The sequence below is a fragment of the Oryctolagus cuniculus genome, chromosome 20 (assembly GCF_051225735.1).
Source record: "Oryctolagus cuniculus isolate XC-2025 breed Fujian yellow rabbit chromosome 20, ASM5122573v1, whole genome shotgun sequence".
NCBI classification, from domain to species: Eukaryota; Metazoa; Chordata; class Mammalia; order Lagomorpha; family Leporidae; genus Oryctolagus; species Oryctolagus cuniculus.
Genome location: NC_142886.1, coordinates 33,477,772 through 33,503,288, shown reverse-complemented (window position 1 = coordinate 33,503,288; position 25,517 = coordinate 33,477,772).

The window sequence follows — 25,517 nt, the reverse complement described above, 5'->3', positions numbered from 1 at the left end:
ACCAGACAAATCTGAATAAATTATCAAGCCTACACCAAATCTCTTAGAAAGTGACTTAAACTGAACCCAATATCTTTAATGTTCCCAAATGACTATTTAACATCTTCACTTTTGTGTATTAACAACATTCAATATTCTTTTTAAATACTAAGTTTCTCTATATTTAAATGATACCATAAATATTTTTCTAAAAGGGAAAGGATAAGTCAAAAGATTAAGCCAAGGCAGGAAATCTCAAAAAGGATAATTTACAGAGCAATTATAATCTTTTGAACCATTTTGACTCCAAGATACCTCATTATTCTTTTTCTCTCTCCTGAAAATAGGGCCTTGAAAGTACAGATATTCTTCTTATTCCAGAAATACTTATTGTTTGCTCTAAATATCCTGAACTCTTCATTACGTAAATTATTGTAGAAGTCACAGAATAAAACAAAGCAGAAAAACATGATGAGGGTTAGGAAGAGGAGGAAAAGAGGAAGGAGGAGGAGAAGAAGAAACGAGAGCATGACACTGAGATAAAACCTGGATTAATAACAGTCAGCAAGATGGGTAAGTCCAGTGCTGCCAAGGGCATAGCAATTTTTAAATAACTTGCTTATTTAGTAAATTAGGACAGCAGGACCATGGGCCTTGTTTACCCCGTGGTTTCAGGTACCTTATGGCAATCCCTCCCACCTCTAATGTGAGAAGTAATTTCATGTGAAACATTTGCAGCCGGGTCAAGTGTCTGTATGGCCGGCCGCTTCTGTCTGCTTCCCCTTCTCTGAGCTCCATGCTGAGCAGCTTTTTTGCATCTTAATTCGAAAGCAGGTATCATTGGTATGAGCTGTGAAATCCCACTCAGCAAACAAGGACTTCCCTGAACTCTGTGTTAAGAGACTGAACAAGTTTTTACCTGGCTCATGCCTGCATTAGAGCACACCACTAAAGGTGACCACAGCTCCTGTGCTGCAGTTCTCTCAAACTGCCGAGTATACCTTGTCCCAACCCACACGTCCTACCCATTTTCAGTCATTTTCTGCTCACCGCCAATAATTTCCCATTTGTTCACAGTCCCCTTTTGTTTCTCCATAATCCTTCTAGCTTCTTCTGGTTCCAGCTTTTATGTTTTCTATAACCTCAGTCACCTATGTCTTGGTTGGAGTTGAACTCAGTTTGTACTAGAGTCTCTCTTCCCTACTGCAATAATCTGAGTGAGATCTATCTACCCAAGTTCAACAAGCGTCCAGTGCTATTGCTTTTCGACAGAGGCCATATTGACTATGGAGGGAGCAGAGAATTAGTGAACATTGTAAAAGAAGGAGGTGTTATTCACCCATCATGCAGGGTATAATTGAAAAACAGGACAAAGTACTTATCCGAGGAAGCAAGCACAAATTGGTTTCTGCCCATTGTCATTTGTACGTGTTGGTCCACTGTTCCTAAATATTCTATCTATTTATTTATTCGATTTGAAGGATAAAAAGAGATGGAGAGACAGAGAGAGAGTGGGGGGTATGGGGGAGAGAGAAAGAGTGAACGAGTGCACCCCATCTGCTGCCGTATGCCCCCAAATGCCTGCAATGGCTGGAGATGAGCTTGGAGTCAAAACCAGGATTCCAGAATTCAATCCAGGTGTCTCATGTGGTTGGCAGGGATCCAATCACTAGACCGCTCCATTGCTGACTCCCAGCAGCAGCACTAGCAGAAGTCAGGAGCCAAAGGAGAAACTCAAACCCTGCTTTGACGTGAGAGGCAAATGCCTTAATCAGTGTCATAACTGACACTAGGCTAATCACCCACCTTCCAAACATTCTCATTTTAACCAAAATCTGATATCAAGGTTTTTAAGTAAAATTTCCACACTTTTAAAAGACTTAAATGATCAATTTTGTACTTACCAAATAAACAAATAGTATATGCACACAAACAGTTTTCTCACATATTCTAGCAGGTTAAGACTGAAAACCTGGGTATATATTTCAAAGTCATCCTGCATTATAAGCAGGGAGGATAAGAAAAATGTTTTCCATCATTTAATGTAAATTGCTAAGCTCACTGTTACATTCTCTGAGACAATATTATAGCCTGAATAACACAGATGAGGTACCTGTTCTGTAAACTAATGGATGGATTTTATCTCTGGGGCTGTCAATTACCTTCAGTCCTGCTAAATTCATTTGAAAAACAATGTGTTTCTGAGGCATGGATTATTTGTCTGAATGAACAGAAATGTTATGATCAACAGTAACCATTCTTATTATAGATGCCACTTCTATAATAGATGCCACTTTCTCTATTCATCTATATCTATCTATCTATCTACCTATCTATCTTTCTATCTATCATCTGTCTGTCTGTCTATACTAGGCACAGTGTCACTACTTTACAATACACCACAGAGTTTCAGTTTGGTTACATTTCACAAAAACTAGAATGCTATGATTGCTTTATGTTAAACATTTTACATGTCGTTTCATCACCAAATAAAGGACAGAGTCACATTTAATTAGGCATTTCAGAAAAATTGCAACCCAGACAATATTTGTCTTGAATTTTTTCCATCTTCTGCAGACAATTCCCTTACCTTTCTCGCCTTCCTCTACTTCAAAAGTAAATTACTCTTCCTTTCTCCTTTTCTCTTTTCTTTCTCTGCTTCCTTTCTATGTTCTTGTACATCTTTCTCCTGTGCACTTCCACTGGAAATTATTAGAACTTTAATTGTTTTTTAAAGATTTACTTATTTGAAAGGCAGAGTGATGAGGGAGAGTGAGAAATGGAGAAAGAGAGAAAAAAATGAATGTGAACGAGTATTTTCCATCCACTGGTTGACTCCCTAAATGACTTCAACTACTGGGACTGAGCCAGGCCAAAGCCAGGGGTCAAGAACCCTACATGTGTCTCCCAGGTGGGTGGCAGGAACCCAAGTATCTGAGCCATCTGCTGCTGATTCCCAAGCACATTAGCAGGGAGCTGGATCAGAAGCAGAGTAGCTATAACTCAAATTGGCACTCTGATTATGGGATACATGCACCACAAAAATTGCAGCTCAACCCACTGTGCTACAATGCCCACCCCTAACATTGTTAACATAGTCATGTTTTTGAAACTGCTACTTTACATCTTACTGCATTGTCATAATACATAGGCTCCCAGGAAAGATTTTTAAATAAAATGTAAAATTTTAGGGATATGCTTTGCTGTATATTGAACTTTTTGGTTGACCGTATAACATGCACACCACATGTCCCCATCAGATAATTTGAATGAATGACCTCATTTCCGGTTTGATTCTCAATCATTTGAAGCAAAAAGAAAACCCATTGTTTATTGAAGTAGTAAGCAGAAAAATATCTGTGAAGAAGAAAGAGCAAAGCTGAGATATTGGAATGCCCATCTTTGACCATAAGAAAAGAAAACTCATCTACCTATAGAGCAAGCATAGAATAGGGCAGAGCTAGAGGATTTTCAGAGAAACATGCCTGCCCTGAAGATATAAATTCTAGAAATACCCCCTACCTGGAGCTTATCCTACTCATGTGTGTATGTATATGTGTGTGTGTGTATTTATATATTTAATTATTTAGGACAATAAATAGATTTAATATTTAGACGAGTTGGAATTCAGTTTGTGGTAATTCACAATAAAAGTATTTAACTGATATACACTTAATGTATAATTATTTACAAATATCTCCAGGGCTTGCATAGCTGGACTATGGCTTGATTGACTATTTCAGTACTGGAGCCACCTAACCAAGTGAGTTTAACTAAGATACTTGCATTCTCTTAGCTTGAAGTTTTTTCCTTCTGTAAAATGGGTATTATCATATCTATTTTATGCAGTTGTTAAAATTTTTTGAAAAATACATAAACATGCTAAGCAAGGGCATTGGGAAGGCATCCATTCAACAAGATTAATTATACTTTTATTATGTGCTGCACACTATTCAAGATACTGAAGGTAAAACAGGGACCGTAATGCACATTTCTGCCTTCATGAAGTTTATCCTGTAATCATCAATCAGCCAATAAACAAAATATATATGAAATGTATAATATTGATAAAGATGATAGATAACTATGGAGAAAAATAAAGCAGAGAAAGGGAATGGGTAGTTTGGGAAAACGTTTTCCCTTATTCAGTGAAGTGTTTGCTGAGAACGAGAGATTTTCCACAAAAGCTAAAGTGTGTGGTGGAGTGAACCCTGCACAGAACTGGGTCAAGAGCATTCAGGCTAAGGGTACGATGTTTAGAAAGAAGCTGGGGCAGAAGCACATCCACAGCTCAAGGAACCCAAGGGGACAACTGAGCAGGCCTGAGGGTGGACAGAGGTAAGGTCTGAGAGTAATGGTGACAGTGCCAATAGATAAAGACTCAGATAATCCCCTTTGCTTTGCTATTTAACATTTTCCCTTGCCATTAAAACATTTTTTCATTTTAAGATTTTTCAAAGGGGGAAAAAGACTTTCTTTCCATATTATCAATTCTTATAGTTCTCATTCTCAGGAAACTCTATTCATAGCTCTTCAGCTGGTTACCATCACATCACTAACTGATATTCTTAAAGCATTACTGCATGATTTTGTAACTAGTGTTAATCCTTTCTTACTTCTCTCTTAGATAAAGTTCAGAGTACTTTCTCTGTTCCTACTTCCTTAAAACCCTCAGTATGGTTAGGTCCCACTCATTAAGATCATTTATAATTATATTTTTAAGTGGGAGTAAAATACAAGCATCTTTACCTCTTCCTCCAGAAACTAAATGCATTATTTCTTGACTCTCCACTTTGAAAATCCAGGCTAAAAGTGAAATATGAAATCGGAAAAGACCCCCTAAAATTTACCCTGAAATGTGGCCCCTTAAAGTTTCCTAGAAATGCTATCTGGCGTGCCACATGCGCTACCAGAATTTGGGGTGCCTTACGATTTCACCACAGGCTTATTACCAAATCCCCGATATTAATAAGCCCGAGAGGGTTATTATTTAGAGAAGTATTCTTCTTGAGTCTAGAACTACTGTCCAAATTCTGACAGTATTTGGAGGAGGAGGAGATGTACAGTTCAGCACATGCTCACTTGGACTTACCCTGAATGGTAAAGCTAGGAACATGCCAGGGGATTTAGTATTTAGAGTATTTAGAGTATTTAGAGAAGAATTCTAAATACCGGCACAGATAAATGAGGCAGCATGATACATTTTAAGCTTTTATTTAGTAAGAAAGGTGCATAAGAGAGTGAGAGCTTGATTTAGGGGAGAGAGGTGAATAGGGGGTTCATACCGAGCACCAGGAACCAGGCACGTGGATGAGCATCTAGGCCAGGAAGCCTAGAGCACATGTCCTGAAGGCCATGCGCCCTGGAGGCTCAGGGCTACAGCAAGCCCTGTCCTGGCAAGAGGCCAGGGAAAAAGAGCAGGGGCCGGGGCACACTGTGCCCTAGGCTTTTAACCCACTCCAAAGGGGAGTGGTTAATTAACCTGATTGGCTGGTGGGCACCCCGGTGTGACCAGGTAGGGGAATGAGGCCACGCAGGGGCGTGGCAAAGGCATCAGGTAGGAGCATGTGGTCACACAGGCGTGTGGTCTTCCAGTTCACAGATCTGATCAATTTTAACCTGTATGCCTCCCTACTTCAAAAGCAGTTCTTTCCATTCATTCCAAGAGTCAAGCTCCTCCCAACCCTTCCAACTTTGAAACTGCATCATCTGCATATGCTGAAGGCTTTGTCTTTTTTCTTATGCTGAGTTGGCCTCTAAGCTTTCTCTTCTCAGCAAATCTTCCTTTTGCCTAGAGTATAGCATCAAGAAACTTGTTTCAAAATATTTATATGTAAATTTTCTAACTCCTTATCACTTTGAAGCTATCTTTCTTATACTTATATATATGGAGTGCATACTTTTACCTGGTGCAAAATTCCAAGCAGAAAATACATTCTCTTCAAACTTTGGATCCCTTAGGCAATGGGACAACTCTCAATGACTAAGTCTGATGTCAGATGTTTATTAGTCATTGGTTATCTATTTTGGCATTTTTCCATTTATCATGCTAATCATTTCTTTTAGTTTTAAGTGAAAACTATTGTGTATAATTTTAATTATCCTAGCATATCTTTTCACTGTAAACTGTCCTGATTTGGACAGTAGTTCTAGACTCAATCCATTTTTTTTTCAAATTTTATTTGATAAATATAAATTTCTAAAGTACAACTTTTGTATTATAGTGGCTTTTCCCCCCATAACCTCCCTCCCACCCACAACCATCTCATCTCCCACTCCCTCTCCCATCCCATTCTTCATCAAGATTCATTTTCAATTATCTTTATATACAGAAGATCAATTTAGTATATACTAAGTAAAGATTTCAAGTTTGCACCCACACAGACACACAAAGTATAGAATACTGTTTGAGTAGTAGTTTTACTGTTAATTCACATAGTACAACACATTTAGGATTGAGATCCTATATGGGGAGTAAGTGCATAGTGACTCCCATTGTTGATTTAACAATTGACACTCTTACTTATAACCACCAGAGGCTTATAACTTATATTATATTATATTATATTATATTATATTATATTATATTATATCTTATAATCACCAGAGGCTCTTGTCATGAGCTGCCAAGGCTATGGAAGCCTTTTGAGTTCGCCGACTTCAATCTTATGTAGACAAGGCCACAGTCAAAATGGAAGTTCTCTCCTCCCTTCAGAGAAAGGTACCTCCTTCTTTGATGTCCTGTTCTTTCCGCTGGGATCTCACTCACAGAGATCTTTCATTTAGGTCATTTTTTGTTTGCCACAGTGTCTTGGCTTTCCATGCCTGAGAAACTCTCATGGGCTTTTTAGCAAGATCCAAATGCTTTAAGGGCTGATTCTGAGGCCAGAGTGCTGTTTAGGACATCTGCCATTCTGTGAGTCTGCTGTGTGTCCTGCTTCCCATGTTGGATTGTTCTCTCCTTTTTAATTCTATCAGTTAGTATTAGCAGACAGTAGTCTTCTTTATGTGATCCCTTTGACACTTAATCCTATCTTTATGATCCTTTATGAACTTCAACTGATCACTTTGACTAGTGAGATGGCATTGGTGCATGCCACCTTGATGGGATTGAATTGGAATCCCCTGGCACGTTCCTAATTTTACCATTCAGGGTAAGTCTGAGTGAGCATGTGCTGAACTGTACATCTCCTCCTCCTCCAAATACTGTCCGAATTTGGACAGTAGTTCTAGACTCAATCCATTTGTACATGAATTGCTTGCTCCTTATGCTAGAGTAGGGGTCAGTAAGCTAAGGCTTACCTCAGTTCTTTTTCTGCAATCCAAGTCTATGAACCATTTGTATTTTTTAAATGGCTGGATATAAAGAAAGCAAAAGAAGAATTATATTTTGTGACATATGCAAATTACATAAAATCCAAATCTGTACATTACTACAGTCTGACTGGAACATAGCTTGATTCTTAGTTTACTTATTTATTTATCAAGGCTGCTCTGCCACTAAAAATTCAGAGGTGGGTAGTTGCAACAGAGATCTTGTGCCATTCAAAGCCTAAAACATTTATTATCTGTCTGACCTTTTACAGAAAAGTATTCAGATTCCTGTAACAATGATCATTTACTATGCATTAATAAAGTAATAATATTTTTGTGGCATTTATTAGTATGACTCTGCCCCGTAGGAACTTGACTGCTACAATGTAAAATTACTGAGATGGCGAATATGCGGGCCAGTATCAGACTCTTCACAGATTTACAACATGAGTATCATTTTGTAAGGCCTTCTGGGATATTGCATGATAGACTTTTCTTGCATTACCCAATGATGCTTTCTATAATTTTTTTTATATTTGCTATTTTTTTATTTGACAGATAAAGTTATAGACAGTGAGAGAGAGAGAGACAGAGAGAAAGGTCTTCCTTCCATTGGTTCACTACCCAAATGGCTGCCATGGCCGGTGCTGTGCCGATCTGAAGCCAGGAGCCAGGTGCTTCCTCCTGGTCTCCCACGTGTGTGCAGGGCCCAAGGACTTGGGCAATCCTCCACTGTCCTCCCGGAGGAGCAACCAGAACTAGAACCTGGCGTCCAATATTTGCTATTTTTCTATTACATGATTTACAGAGCTATTCAAAAGTTCATTATCTATTTGAAAACTTATAGCTCTGAAATTACTCAGGACAATATGTATGCATATTACCAAGCTTGTGAACAGATGTTGTATATGTCACTGCAAGCTTGCCTAAGTACCATTATTCATGCACTATTTAAAGCAAGAGTAGAGGAATGAGGTATGCTAGATATTTCATGGGGAAATATTTGTATTTGTTGGAGTAGAGAAGAAACAAAAACAGACTTCTTTTTTATAGTCTTTAATATTTGGGGCACCATGGATTCAATATTATAAATTTTCCATCTGTTTGATTGCAATCCAGCTACTTCATGTTTAGCTAATTAAAATTAAGTGTGAAGTTGTGCCATTATTGTGTAGATATGGCACTATTCAAACAATTGATTTAGATAATTAAGAAAAGCAAAGATAACTCAAGAAATAATTCTAAGGCCTAATGCTTAGAAATGAACAGGAACAATAATCACTTTAGTCACCAGTTATAATACAGGTTTAGTTGTCATCGTATTGTCCAGTTAATAGTAGTTTCAGAGGTTGCCAAAGCCTCAGCTAGGATTTTCTAGTGTATTTGACCAAAATGTGACCAAAGGGTTATGTTAATTGCAGTATTTCAGGCCAACTTAATTTTTAAAAATTATTTACAAATTGCGGGCCGGCGCCGCGGCTCACTAGGCTAATCCTCCCCCTAGCGGTGCCGGCACACGGGGTTCTAGTCCCGGTCGGGGTGCCGGATTCGGTCCCAGTTGCCCCTCTTCCAGGCCAGCTCTCTGCTGTGGCCCGGGAGTGCAGTGGAGGATGGCCCAAGTGCTTGGGCCCTGCACCCCATGGGAGACCAGGAGAAAGCACCTGGCTCCTACCATCAGATCAGCGCGATGTGCCAGCCGCAGCGCGCCAGCCGCAGCGGCCATTGGAGGGTGAATCAACGGCAAAGGAAGACCTGTCTCTCTGTCTCTCTCTCTCTCACTGTCCACTCTGCCTGTCAAAAAATAAATAAATAAATAAATAAATAAAATAAAATAATTTACAAATTGCACTTACTTGTTATTAAAATAAATATTCTCTCTGTAGTTTTTAAATAAATATATAATAATTGTACATATTTGTGGGGCACAGTGTTATATTTAGTTAGCTATATACAATGTATAAATTGATCATGATCAAATTAAGGTAATTAGCATTTCTATTACTTTGAACATTTACAATTTCTTTGAGGTGAGAATATTCAAAATCCTTAAAGATGATATATATTTTCTACCTATTTTAAAATACACAGTGAATTCTTGTTATATATAATCAACCTATGGTGCTGTAGGATACTAAAACTAATTTCTCCTATCCATCTGTAATATCATACCTGTTAACCAACCTCTCCCTAATCTTCCCCACTGTATTTCCCACCCTCTGAAATGACTTCTACTCTAAACTTCTATGAGATCAACTTTTTTAGATTCCACAATTAAATGGGAACAGGTAGTATTTGTCTTTTTGTGCCTAGCTTATGTCACTTAACCTAATATTCTTCAGGATTATCCATGTTGCTGCAAGTGATAAGAGTTTGCTCCTTTTTATGGCTGGACAATATCCCTTTTTGTATACATATCGCATTTTCAGTGTCCATTCATTCACTGATAGACACTTAGGTTGATCTCCTATCTTGGCTTTTACGAATAGTACTGCAATAAACTTGCAATAGATCCTTGGATCTATTGATTTCCTTTCCCTTGGACACTGAGGAATCTGCCCACAATAAATCTGAATAGATGACTTAAGTTTATATGCATGGTGCTCTCTTACATTTATTATGGATATTTAGTGTCTATTCTCTATGTGGTAGATATAGATATGGACTTTGATCCACAATACTTGAATTTGTTCCTAATCCTTAACTTCTAATGTCTGTGACAACATGTGATAAATCACTTCAACTACGTGTGTGGTAATAGTTTGTAAGATTATTTGAGACAATATAGGGTAAAAGCTCAGAAAATTATACCATAATCAGCATTATTACTGTAGTTTTTATCTTCATTATAACTCATCAACATGGGAACATTATCTAATTAAGAGAAGAAACTGATAGGAGAAATAAGGGCGCTACAGAAATGCAGATGACAGGAGACATACTGCGGATTCAACAGGACTCTGTGCCTATGTAGTTCCCACTGGTTCTTCTTATCTCAGTCCACTGATTGTTTTACAGATTCATCCATTTATACAAACGCTAATGCCCACCACTCACACATCAAAGATTTACAGTATGTAACATGGTTTGCAAGTTCCCTCAAACTTGGTTCATTTAAATTCTGGTTTTAGCAGCTTATCTGACAAATTTTATGTTATCAGAGAGAGTTGAAATTTATACCCACTGAAAAAGTGTTTGCAAAGGAATCAGGTATTATATAATTGTGTACAATTTTTGGTCAAGGCAGCTCCCAGAACTTTTTAAACTACACACACTACAAATGAAAAAAAAATCCATATATCTCCCCATTAGAGGAAGGAACAAAAAACAGAATTAGAATAAGTTCTTAGGAATATTTTAAGTGAAGCCTTACTTGGAATTCAAGAAGCAAGTGAAAAGCATTTGGATGCATTTTAAGAGATAATTGCTACCAAATAATTTATGGGTACGGAGCAATACCCAAGAAGAAAATACCACTAGTTACAACCTAGTAAATTAAACCCAAATAGTCTACATGCCTGGTATCGTGCTTAAAATTAATTGGATCATAGCAAAAAGTGCAGGTTATGAAGACTAAACACAAGGGAAAAAGTCATAAAGTTTGAAAACACATCAGTGCATCTTCATCCCTGCAGATGCCTTTTATTTGTTGTCAGTGTATACAGATGTTCACAGCATTGTAAGAGCTTTTTTAGAGAGAGAGAAAGAGACAGAGACTGAGACTATTTCTCTGAAGATGGAGAAGAATGAAGAAAGACAAAAATCTTGTGCTTCTGCATCAAAAGCGTATTTTCTAATCTAAAATCAAAATTTGTTTTTCCCGAGTCAGGTCTGAAATTCACTCCAAACACCGAAGTCAAAGGCTTAGGATGGGTGAGAAGGGAGAGACTGCTGGGTGTGATTTGGATTATTGCATATATTTGTTAGCTAACAATGTTACATTTAGTTGGCTAAAGAGTACACATTTCTTAAATTATGCTAAACACACTGCTTTAATGAGGTTTGCTATAAAATATTGATGTGAAGAATGGACAAAATACTATTTAACTTTTGACTCCTGATTATTTCCTGTTTATTTTCCAATGAATATTGTTTTCTTCCTGCACTGCAGCTACCATGATTCTTAATCACAATGAGTTATTTAGGTGGAGAATGTCTGTCTCATTCCAGCAATAATCTCTATGCAAATAGGAACCAGGCATGTTCTTTGTCCAGTTCAGATCATTAATGTTGAAGATATATTTGAAGAAGATAAAATGCAAAAATGTATGAGAATATCCATGAGTCTCTTATAGAGGGGCTGTTCAACCTTGGCACTTATCCAGTGCCTAGGGTAAGTCTTTGTCTTGGTGGCAGCCACCTGAATTATGGTATGTTCAGCATCATCCTTTTTTTTTTTTTTTTTTTGACAGGCAGAGTGGATAGCGAGAGAGAGACAGAGAGAAAGGTCTTCCTTTGCCGTTGGTTCACCCCCCAATGGCCGCCACGGCTAGCATGCTGCAGCCGGCGCACCACGCTGATCCAAAGGCAGGAGCCAGGTGCTTCTCCTGGTCTCCCATGGGGTGCAGGGCCCAAGCACTTGGGCCATCCTCCACTGCCTTCCCTGGCCACAGCAGAGAGCTGGCCTGGAAGAGGGGCAACCGGGACAGAATCCGGCGTCCCGACCAGGACTAGAACCCGGTGTGCAGGTGCCGCAGGTGGAGGATTAGCCTAGTGAGCCTCTGCCTTTGACAGGCAGAGTGGATAGTGAGAGAGAGAGACAGAGAGAAAGGTTAATTTGCTTTTTAATATAGATTTGGCTGTATGTTTTATGCACTTACATCACACACACACACACACGCACGTACAGTCTTATCACTGAAATCCACCATAGCACACCATGATGCCCTGGCTGAGTAGAAATGAAATCGTTAGGTTAGATAACATTTTCCTCATTTAGGAAGCTTTCAGTGAAATACAAACATTAAGTCGGCGAACTCAAAAGGCTTCCATATCCTTGGCAACTCATGACAAGAACCTAGGGAGATTACTGACGCCATAAACAACAATGTCAGTTTGTTAAGTCAACAACAGGAGTCACTGTGCACTTACTCCTCAAGTAGGATCTCTGTCCTTAATGTGTTGTTCAATGTGAATTAATGCTATAACTAGTACTCATACGGTATTTCACACTTTATGTTCTGTGTGGGTGCAAACTGATGAAATCTTTACTTAATATATACTAAATTGATTTTCTGTATATAAAGATAATTGAAAATGAATCTTGATGTGAATGGAATGGGAGAGGGAGCGGGAGTTGGGAGGGTTGCGGGTGGGAGGGAAGTTATGGGGGAGAAAAAGCCATTGTAATCCATAAGCTGTACTTGGAAATTTATATTTATTAAATAAAAGTTAAAAAAGAAATACAACATTAATATAGGAAAGAAAACCTATTAGAAATAATTTACTCTTTATACATACTTAACGCACATAAAAATCTCTTTGATAAACTGGCATGACTGGACTTGGGTAACAAGCTGATCACAAACAGGTAGACGGCCGGTGCTGCGGCTCACTTAGCTAATCCTCTGTCTGCAGCGCCGGCACACCGGGTTCTAGTCCTGGTCGGGGCGCCGGATTCTGTCCTGGTTGCCCCTCTTCCAGTCCAGCTCTCTGCTGTGGCCCGGGAGTGCAGTGGAGGATGGCCCAAGTTCTTGGGCCCTGCACCCACGTAGGAGACCAGGAGGAAGCACCGGGCTCCTGACTTCGGATCGGTGCAGCGCGCTAGCTATAGTGGCCATTTGAGGGGTGAACCAAAGGAAAAAGGAAGACCTTTCTCTCTTTCTCTCTCTCTCTCTCACTAACTCTGCCTGTCAAAAAAAAAAAAAAAATAGGTATACAATAGGGTGCTCTCCATAATCAGATTACGCAATAATATTGGAGGCTATGAGTCAGCTACTTGATCCACTCTTGAGCTCAAGATCCCAGAGAGTCTTATAGAACCTAAGAAGGAATTTGTATAATATAAAACAACAGACCTTTAATTTTAAGGCACCTACGATTTTTGGGGGGAGGTGCAATTTGACCAAAAGACCAAAATATGAAGAAATCCTTTCTCTATCTTTAGAGAAACTGTGAAACACTGTTTCAGCAGATCAGGAAACACCTTTTGGTGATTGAGAACATGACTGACCCATGGAAATACCAAGAAAAGGTTTGATGGTATAGTTAAGGGACCCTGGAGAATGTGATGGTACAAGGAGCCACCAGGGGTCTAAGATCCAGGAATACAGGGAGAGAAAACCACAGGCTTGAAGGCAGCAGGGGAACAGGAAGCCAGATGAGTACAGATGGTCTCCATAGTTGAATATCTCAGAAATCTCGCAGTTTCAAGAGTGAGATCCTGGGGACCAGGGGTGCTAGCGCAAGGAAGGGCTCTAGGGCTGGAAAGAAAACTTAGACACCACTTGAAGTCCTTCCAGGAAGACAGAAGGGAACGAAATCAAAATAAAGGGGTTAATGGAAGTTAATTCCATTTTATTCACAGCTGAAGCTGAACAAAAGCAGAATTTCATATCATTCCATATAAGATTTATCTCAATAATGCAGTCTATTAAATATTTAGTAATATATTAATATACTTAATTATGTTAATACTCTGGTGTAATTTTATCATAGAAATAGTGATATGTTTTGTGATTTAACACTCATTCATGATTAAAGTATTATTCTTCTATTCTAATTCATTATCCCAGCAGCAGTATAAGCTGGAACCCAGGATGCAACACCACATTGCGGGGAGAGTTGTTTTTATCCATTACCGACTTGTTCACAATTAAAAAAAAAAAAGTTAGTGGCTCTTTTTGCATGTTCTTATCTCAAATGTTTTATTTTGCTGTCTTTCTTTCTTATATGAATCTTAGAACCACGTAGTTGTTAAAAAACATTGTTTAAAATGAAAAATGAAATGTGATGCTTTTTAAAAATTATAGTTTCATCAAAACTTACATTCAGATAAAGTGGATGGTCTTTGTAGTTGGAAATGTGGTTTTCTAATAAAATTTCAAATAACAAAATTGTACATGTAATTCGAAGGCCATTTTTGTGTAATTCAGTAGGAGGATAGCCAAAATCTAGAGAAATTTTGTCACACTGAACAGTACAGTGTTGGCAGCTTGCTGGCCAGGACACATGGCTGGGTGCATTTGGATAAAGCATGCAGAATGCTTCAGTGTGTGGGTAATTATGCTCATTACTTTCGTTCACTGATTTCTTAGCTGGAGCAAGACAATTAGAAGGGAAGAGAAGAACAATCTGTATTGTCCCTTTTAAAAATTTTCTCTTTAATTGGAAGAGCTATAGAGAGAGAAGAGAGAGGGAGATATCTTCCATCCACTGGTGCACTCCCCAAATGGCTCAACAGCTGGGTATGGGCCAGGCTGAAGCCAGGAACCAGGAGCTTCATTCTGATCTCCCATTTGGCTGCAGGGACCCACGTCCTTGCACCATCTTCTGATGCTTTCCCAGGCACATTAGCAGGGAGCTGGATTGGAAAAGGAGCAGCCAGAACTTGAGTCAGCACCTAAGTGGGAATGTCAGCATTGCAGGTGGCAGCTTAACCTGTTAAGTCACAATGCTGGCCCCAAGAAAACAATTTTAAAAACAAATCCTGAAAAAAGAGCAAATGGTAACAAAATGTTATTATTGAAATGGCCTGTCAGTAGGCAGTGGGGTGTCAGGATCCTGACATGGGCCATTTTCACTAAACTGTTATTCACAACAGAGTGCTCAGTGTGAATCTAATGGCTTTAGTAAATCAGTGGCATTAGTCTTATGACAACTGTGAAAAATTGTGTGTTTCTTTTATTAAAAAGCTCACAGAAAAATGTGAACAGCTGGCAAATTAAAAAATACAGTTGCAAATCAAATTCTAACAAACTGCATCAATTTGACCATTCCTTCCTCACTCGTTTGCCACTTCAGACTGCTAAAACAAGCAAATACATAAAGAAAAACTCATCAAGACCACATTAAGGAAAAGGGACTTTCCTCACCTCTTAGGTGCCTCAAGAAAGTCCTTATTTTGATCGCACAATCAATGAAGTACCAGTTTTTTCCAGCTAGTCAATTTCCCTTATTCATATTTCATTCAAAGCCCAGATGGTTGACATTATTTTCCTTAAGAAGGTTACCTTTATCATCTTTCATTTTAAGCACCATTGCTATGAAAAAAAGGGATTGTAAATTACTACCTTGGAGTATATGAATTAATAGAGTGTTGTACTATAAATGCTGTTGTTGAGTGTTTCTTTTATAATTGTTGCATTCCATAGCGAACTTAAGTAAGTGAATCATTTATGAGAAAGACAAACTCAATTTGTCTATTCAACAATAAATTTAATTTTGAAGAATAAAGTATTCTTTTTAAAAACTCCTAATGAGAAATCACATTCCGGAGACAGTACTGACAGCATGAAGATAAATAAAACACAGATTCTTCTCTTCACCAACACAGTACAGAATATAAGAGAAATAAATGTGTCTAATCAGAATACATGTAATAATATGTAATGTGTTTATTAACACAACATGTGCATGGTCAAGTAGAGGATATCTGAAGCTAACTGCCAGAGGGGAGTGGGAAATCTGAAAAGCAGACATTGGTTAGAATACAATACAGATAGGGTAAATTATAAGAGAGCCACACAGTAACTTGAGCATAACTTATAAGATGGTCAGCACCAGCAGAGGAAAGCAGTTAACTTTTACTAATCCTTCCAAGTCTCAAAAGGAACATTTTTACACCAGAAACCTTGACCCCTTTATTTAAGTCCTGCACACATGACCCTCCTACATCACCTTGAATCACGAGATAATAACTTTTTAATTGTCCATCTACGTGAAACTATAGTCCTAATGAGGAGGGGGAATTTGCTATCTTGCTCACCAATAATTCCCAGTAAATTCACAGCATCTGGTAGGTGTACAATAATTTTTCTTAACAAAAAGCAGAATGAGAAAGTCTTGTAGGAACAAAGTTACAAAGAGAAGTTTTCTCAAAGTGATGGGGTGGTAGCTGAGGAGTTGTTTAAAGTATGTGTTTAGATTTGCCTTATGAGCAAATCAGTATTGTGGAAAAGAACACAGTAGAAAGAGGTTGATGGGTAGAATGTTAAAGCAGAGTTGGGGAATCCAGCTAATATGCCAGAAAGAATGCAATTAAAGTTAATAAACTAACACTAAAACCAAACAAGCAAGTACAGGGTGTTTGTGCTGCCACGGAGCCCCTGGGGTCCCAGGTGGTCACCTTTGTATTCAGTGTATTTACAGGAGCTATTCAAGTGGAAGCCCCAAGCATTCTTTCAGTTAATTTCTGGAGTTGGTAGAGTATCACTTCTGCTGTAGTCCAAGTTTAAAACATGTACTTAATGGGCCACTTTCACCTAGCTCAGATGACTAAGATCTTCGTCTATATGGTATTGTTATTAAGCTGGAAAGTAATTAATAAACTTATACAGAAAAATATGCTTCATAGGAATTTGGTTATTGAGACTTTATCTCAATAAAACAAATACAAAAATATTTCATCAATTCTTGATGATAGTATTCCTCAATTTATAACTTAAGAATATTTAAAAAAATTAAGTTAGGGATATGGGCATAGAACAGCTAATATTCAACTCCACTGATAATAGATTAAAATAAATTAAAAATTTATTCAAAACTAATTTCATCCTCATCTGTGTCTTTAAAGTGATAACTCAAACCTAATTTAATCTTCATTTTGTATCTTTAACTCACATTTCTATTATTAATAATTGAAATATGCAATACATGTGTAAAGTATTATGGACATCAGAATAAGTATGAAACAATATCCAAATCTTACCAATTCAAAAAAAACTCCAGAATGTTTTTAAAATACTCAACTATAAAAACAATAGCAACTAAGTTTATTTTTGCTTTCTGATAGCACATTTCATTATACTTTTTACAAAAATGATTATTGATAAATATTTGTACATGTGAAAATGTCACTTTGATTCTATTTAAAAATTGTACTACAGCACAAATTCTTAAGAATTCACATAAGCAATGAAGCGTATATTCAGAACATCTATTTCTTTACAATCCAGATATTTGACAATGTCTTTCTAAAGTATGTTAAGCTATTAACCTATTGAGCTTATTCTACAGGCCTTCTGTAAGGATCATAGTTCAAATGCCTTGTTCTTTGATCCTTTTTAACTTGGGTGAGAATTTATAACTTAGATAACTGTCAACTTCCTCTGATTTCTGCATAGTTTTCCATGTCAGCTCACAGGTTTATAGCTTCTGTAATAATTTTTCTTTCATATATAGCACCACCAATTATACAAGAACTGGTTACTAGAAGTATATTAACTGGCATAAAATCTGACAATTCCTAGGCCACCATGGAGTCTGATCTTTTTTATTTATTTACTTTTTTTGACAGGCAGAGTGGACAGTGAGAGAGAGAGACAGAGAGAAAGGTCTTCCTTTGCTGTTGGTTCACCCTCCAATGGCCGCCACGGCCAGTGCGCTGCGGCCGGCGCATCGCTCTGATCCAAAGGCAGGAGCCAGGTACTTCTCCTGGTCTCCCATGGGGTGCAGGGCCCAAGCACTTGGGCCATCCTCCACTGCATTCCCTGGCCACAGCAGAGAGCTGGCCTGGAAGAGGGGCAACCGGGACAGAATCCGGTGCTCCGATGGAACTGGAACCTGTTGTGTGGGCACCGCAGGCAGGCGGAGGACTAGCCTATTGAGCTGCGGCGCCAGCCTGATCTTTTTATACCTTCTCGTGCCACATTGTGGAAGCCTTTTCGTATTACTTGGTCTACAAGACATTGATGGATCCAAGTTTCCTGACTGCTTCAAGAGCCTGGTCTCACAGGCCAGGGCGGCATTGTATTCTACACTTCTCAATCAGCTTCAGCACATTGATTGTCATACATACTCCTTCACCTCAGTCACTTCATTTGTACTTCCCTCTTTGTAAAATGTGTTTCTAGATGAAGTTACTGCAACTAGGAGAGAAACTGGCAAGTGTACCCCCAACCAATGCAATCTTTTGGGTACATAGTTTACATTTCCCAGAATTCTTAGAGATATGAGTAGCCATACATAAAATTCCAACTAATGAAAAGAGGAAAGAATGTATGCCAGTTTCAGACTTGATCTACGAACATCTCCAAATGAGATTTTCTTCTTCACTCAGATACTGAGTGGCAGCACCTGAGAAACCTAGGACGTACGTGAAGATGGCGCAGGCTCTGGCATCTTGGAATACTGAGTGACAACAACCCCATGCAGCAGATAAACACCATTCCCCTGAATGAATTTAACATAAATAAGAAATAAACTTCTCTGTGTTAAACATGACATTCTCTTATTTAGAAGATAAAAGTAAGCATTATTTTAATTTATTAAGAGTCTTACATTTTTTTCCTTCTAACATCAGCTTAGGAACATATTAATTGGTAAACACTCATTGCTAAATTAATCATACATCTGAATAAATAATTAGCTGTAGGCTGATTTATATTGCTTTTCAATCTGGTTTAATATTAAGATATACAATAATTATAAAATTTGCAGATAAATTACACATTTAATTCTTCTGATTGGATAAAATATTTTTACAATATAAAGACAAATATATCCTGTGTGAGAAGTATATTTTATGTTATTAAAATGTGAAGATATATACAACTATATATATAATTTTTCAACTATAAATGGTAACTGTAACTTTTTAAATAGTACATTGAAGTACTCTACCAGGCTTTGTTCTAGGTCCTGGAAATGTAACAGGACACTAACCAGAAAGTTAATGCTTCATGGACATTACACTCTAGTGACAGGAAAAGACAACTGTCTGTATGTATCAAAGAAATATGTAACATTTTTATCAACTACCCAAATAATTATTTTATTTAAAATCTTTAGTTACATTTTCAGATCTCATTTATAACATTTGAAAAAAATCGAGAGGGCCGGCACTGTGGTGCATCAGGTTAAAGCCCTGGCCTGAAGCGCTGGCATCCCATATGAGTGCCGGTTCTAGTCCTGGGTGCTCCTCTTCTGATCCAGCTCTCTGCTATGGCCTGGGATAGCAGTTGAAGATGGCCCAAGTCCTTGGGCCCCTGCACCTACGTTGGAGACGTAGAAGAAGCTCCTGGCTCCTGGCTTTGGATTGGCACAACTCCAGCCATTGCAGCCACGTGGAGCCACGTGGGAAATGAACCAGCAGATGGAAGACCTCTCTCTCTCTCTCTCTTTGCCTCTACTCTCTCTGTGTTACTCTGACTTTCAATTAAATAAATAAATAAAATTTTTTAAAAAAGAAAAACATTGAATGGATGGCACCAAATATACTTTAATAACAAATATAAGCATCATATATATTCAAATAAATTTAATTTTATTCACAATAGTCACAGTTCAAGAACGATATTTGAAACAGATCACATTATTTATTGGGAAATATATGGAAGCTGTTGCATTATATTATATTATGTTATATTAACTTTATTGAAGTCTATATAGGTTGAGCATCTCCAACCCAAATTTTGACACCTGAAATTCCCCCAAATCTAAAAGTTTTGTGCACCAACACGAAGCTACTAGTGGAAAATTCCATACCTGAATATATGTGACAAGTGGGAGTCAAAATGCAGGTGCACTAAACATATTAGATAGCATTACCTTCAAACTGTATGTGTAAGGTACATATGAAACAAGTGAATTTCATGTTTACTCTTGGGTCCCAAGGTATCTCATTATGTTTATGCAATATTCTGAAATTTAAAAAATGTAAATCATATGTTTCCCAGTACTTCAGATAAGGGATGCTCAATCATTTTCACAGGTAACTTTATACAACTTCTTCTTATATGAAGAAAAAATTGATGATTCAGTAGGTATAGAAAGAATTGATTAATTCTCTAAATCACCTATGTTTCCACATAACATATATATGTAACTTTATCAAGGACCATTAATTACAAGTAAATACCATTGAAATGACTTGAACAGTTATCCCTGTCTCTTCATTCATATGGAAATCCAATATACCATTTAAGTCCTGATGTGAAACTCCAATCACCTCTCTTAAGTATAACTGAATGACGTATCTCCTCTGAATATTCATGACAAGGGTTATCCATTACCAAAGCATGAGTATTTGTTTTCACTTCCAGCTATAGCAAATAGTGGTATGACTGTTCTGTTGTCATATTTTGTTAAAAAATCAAATTACTAAAGTTAAATATTAGACATTATCTTATCATGTGTGCTTCATATCTTCAAATATGCTAATAAAAATTAAGGGTTAACTCATTGATTAAAATAACTTTAAAGGTATTTACATATGTTGTGAAGCACTTACTTTAGTAATAATAATGTGAGATTATCAGTGCTTTAGAAAAAAGTACAATAAAGCCTCTGCGATACATCAGGAGACACTTTGAGGCATTCATACCATGAGAAGTTACTTCTCAAGCGAAGACAAGCTAGAATTAAAAGAATAAACTCTCACTAGGCGATGAGATTCCCTGAGCCTGCTTGCTGGAATTCACAATATGCAATCCCCCTTATTTTTCATATCAGTGTGTGTTGTTATTTTTAAATGTTCAGAGCCCTTAGGCACATTTTGGGCAATTCTCAGATATAACGTATAGGGTTTATATCTTTCCAGCTAAAAAAGGAAACATTTTTTAAGGAATGTGCTAGTATATTTTTGAAAGCTTCTATGTACTTCATTTGTTCTTATTTCTACAGTTGCTTTTTATGCAAATGTACCTATTCTCTTCCTTTTGTGTAAATGCAAGTACTAATTAGTTCTTAGAAAGATGTTACCATTTTCAGATTCAATTTCCACATTTCATCCATCCACACAATCCTACCAGTAAGGTAACCTAGACAGTAGATTGCCTTACATGACATATATATTTCTCTCATAAAGAACTAAAGTTGACCCAGTTATTTCAAATTGTGTTTTTGAAATATCCCTCTCATAAAAATTGCATAAAGGCCCATGAGCATAGTTTAAGAAATAAAGCATTATGATGAGTTGGGTCAAAAAGGTAATCTCCTAGAAGTTAAATGTGCGATGGTGGCTACCATAGGCTAGGGAGGGAAATGGAGAGAAGCAATGGAGAAAGGCTGGTTAATGTGTACTAAGTAGAGATAGAGGCGTTTAGGAGTTCCATTGCCATGGAGAATGATTATAGATAATTTCAATGCACTTTATAGTTCTCTATTAAAACAAAACCTAGAAGATGGGATTTTGAATTTTTTCACCGTAAAGAATTTTGAATGTTCTAGGATAGAGACATATCTATCCTTATTGAATATTACACAATGTGTACATGCATTAAAACAGCACATAGTACCCCATGATTATGCAGACATTTAGCAGTATATATTTTTAAAAAAATTAAATAAGGGGCCGGCGCTGTGGCACAGCGGGTTAAAGCCCTGGCCTGAAGTGCCGGCATCCCATATGGGTACCTGTTCTAGTCCCAGCTGCTCCGCTTCTGATCCAGCTCTCTGCTATGGCCTGGGGAAAGCAGTAGAAGATGGCCCAAGGATTTGGGCCCCTGCACCCACGTGGGAGACCTGGAAGATGCTCCTGGCTCCTGGCTTCAGATCGGCGCAGCTCTGGCCATTGTGGCCAACTGGAGAGTAAACCATTGGACGGAAGACCTCACTCTCTGTCTCTACCTCTCTCTGTAACTCTGTTTTTCAAATAAATAAAATAAATAAATATTGTTTAAAGTGTTGTGCCTCCATATACTCTTTCCCCAAACACATCCACATGCATTACTCTGAATGTAACTACATTCCTTATCTTGGGATTTATAATTTCCATGGATTCCTTTACATGTTTTACATGCATATGTTTCTCAACATTGTATTACCTGTATTGTTGCATTTAAATTTTGTGTAAGAGATTTCATACCAGTCATATCGCTTTTCACTTTTTGTTTCACTCAATATTATCTTTTAAGACTCACATATGTCAATATACATTCCTAGTTCTGGTTGGCTTTAGCCTAGTCCAGCCTTGGCTCTTGCAGCCATATTGGAAGTGAACCAGTGGGTAGAAGATTCTCTGTCTCTCTGTCTCTCTCTCTCTCTCTCTCTCTCACTTCCCCTTCCTCCCTTTGCTTTTCACACAAATAAACAATTTTTTAAAAAGTCAGGGTCAGGGTATGAGGGAAGTGTCATATAGATAAATTCTATGTCTTAGCCTTTTTACAGAGAGTTGTGGCCTAATGATTGAATTCTATATACTGAAGTGTCAATAGAAGTGATATAATATTGTTTTTTTAAATATATATATTGTTTTAAAATTTGAAAGAGTTACAGAGAAAGAGGGAGAGACAGAGAGCAAGAGTGAGAGAGGGAGAGAGGTGGATGGGGAGAGATTAATCCATCCGTCTTTCAATCTTCTGTTCATTCCCCAGATGGCTGCAAAGCCAGGAGCCAGGAGCTCCATCCTGATCTCCCACATGAGTGGCAGGGCCCCAAGCACTTGTCTGCTGCTTTCCCAGGCACATTAATAGGGAGCTAGCTAGTAAGTGGACCAAGGAGGACTCAACCTGGGGCTTATATGAGATGCAGGCATTGCAGACATCAGCTTAACCTGCTGCAACACAATGTTCTCCCTTGATCCAATATTTCTGGTCCAATGATTTTAACTAACAAGTAGACTCCCAGGATATTCCATTTCTATTTGTGGAATGAAGATGTTGTCAAGGTCCTAGAGGATGGTAGAATCACAACATGGAAAACCTTGATCTCTAAATTACCATTTTCAGAAAAGCTGACACTTTCTCAGTATTTTGGTGACTAAAAACATAAACTTTTATATTATTTGAGCCATTGTGCACAGCAGCTACTGTTTTTACAACACAATATTTAAAGTTCTAGTTCATTCATTCTTATGTTCTATTTCAAGTTCATATGTACTAAATCTATCCATTCTTATCTAAACACACATTTTGGTTTTTTTATACATTTTAATTCTTATGAAAAATGCTGCAGTACATAATGTCACATATATCTCCATGCATACACAGAGAGATTTTTACTGGGATGTACATGTTTGGATGAAATACTGGGTGTGGTTTGCTTGACACAGCAGTTAAGGTGCTGTTTGGGATACCTGCATCCCGTATCAGAGTGCCTGGGTTTAATTTAGGTTTCTGATAATGTGCACCTTGGAAGGCAGTAGCTGATGACTAGAGCACTTGTCTCTGCTGCCTTCATGGGAGACTGATTGAGTTCTGGGCTCCTGACTTCAATGTGGACCAGTTCCAGTTTGGGGGGACATTTGGGAACAAACTAGCAGATGGGGAGACCTCTGTCTCTTTGCCTTTCAAATAAAGTAAAAATTAAAACTTATGAATGGAATCTTAGTTGAAACTAAATTTTCCTGCATCTCCAGTGTTAATAGGTTTTCTCATAGTTGAGCTCCATGGTGTTTTAATTTTAAATGCTGCTCTATAATTTTAACTAAGAATGGTTTCAGAATTTCAAAATGTCTGAGATCTTATTTTGAAGTATGGTATCCAGTTTTTGTATCTTATTAGTTAGTGCATTGATTGTAGAATTTTGTGATGGGCAGCACCTAACATTGATTGATAATTTATTATTCACAGGTCATTTATCTTTTTTTAATGTCACCTAATAATCTTATCAACTCTGGAAGGTAGTCAGTAGGTCATAAAATATTTACCTCAGAAACAAGGAAAGTGATTTAAGAAGTTAGGTCAGAGACTATACATGAATTAATAAATAAAGGAACTCATACACATATGGATATACATGTCCGCTGAATAAAATTATTCATATTACACTGCTCATATTAACTTATGTAAGTGAAAATGAAAACTTGGAGCTATTATCCAAATAAACCAAAATCTGGAAGTATTGTATTAGATTTATAGTACTCTAAACTTCTTTGTTTTGTTTGTATTTTGAAAGCAATAATCTTAATTAGCATAACATTAATTTAATTTATTTTAACATATGTATGGTATTCATTGAATGAATAAGAGTAAATTTTTATCTTAATATTATTAAATATAAAAGTGTTAGGTCAGTCTCAGTGTGACTAAAGACACAAATAAAAAAGAAAAATTAGAGTATAACACGCATACTCAGTAAGTGTGTTTCATAAAACACTTGTTTTATCCTTTCTGTGAAGGGACAGATTTTCAGATTTGATTGCTTTCAATTTGAATATTTGTCCAGAAGAATATGTACCAAAAACTAAGTCAAGCACAAATCACAAAATTAAAAAAAAAATCACATTTAAACCTTTGTAAGAGATAATATCTTAGCATTAGCAATATACTAATGTTTTCCATAAATATACTAGAACATGATGTATTACTGAATAAAAAATGGACAAAGAAAATAAGCAGATGATTCATAGAAGAAGGAGCAATCCAGTTACAGCTGAGCAAATGAAAGCATCCTAATCTCATTGATTTTTAAAAGAAATTTATTGACACATTAGATTTTCAGGTTCACAATAAATGCAGGATTACTACAATATAATTCTGTGTTAATGTGATATTAATTTGGAGAACAGATTCAATGTAGTTCATAGACAAAACTAAGAATGACACATTTCTCCCTCCTCAATAGAATACTATTGCTGTATAGCGAATTATCACCGAGTGATTAAAGTTTTTGTAACACCAGCAAAGCTTAATTGTGTCCTCTCAAGATGTTGATTGAGCTATGTTCACATCTGGATGTTCAACTGAGGGAAAAATCCACTTCAGAGTTTATTCAGACTGTTGGCAGAATTGATTTCCTTGACGTGATAGTCTTGAGATCCTCAGTTTCTTGCTGACTGTTGCCTGGCAGCCAGCCACCCCTAGCTCCTAGACACCACTCACGTTTCCTTGCTATTTTAGTTTCTTTCACAGGGATAGTTTACTTCATCAAGCCCCAAAGAGAATCTCCAAACTGAGTTTAAGAAGGCTGGGGATCAGAACATGATACTCCAAAGTATAGCACCCCCTACCTTTACATGTGCTGAGTACTTTCAACTCCAGGAGACTGAAAAACCTTAGACACAACCTCTGTCTGACCTTCATTTTCCCTGCTCTCTCCTGACCCTCTTTCTCACCCAAAATAAGTAATAGAAACAACCGCACCTCTTTCTCAGTGTAAGTCATAGAAACTGGAACTTCTCCCCCAGA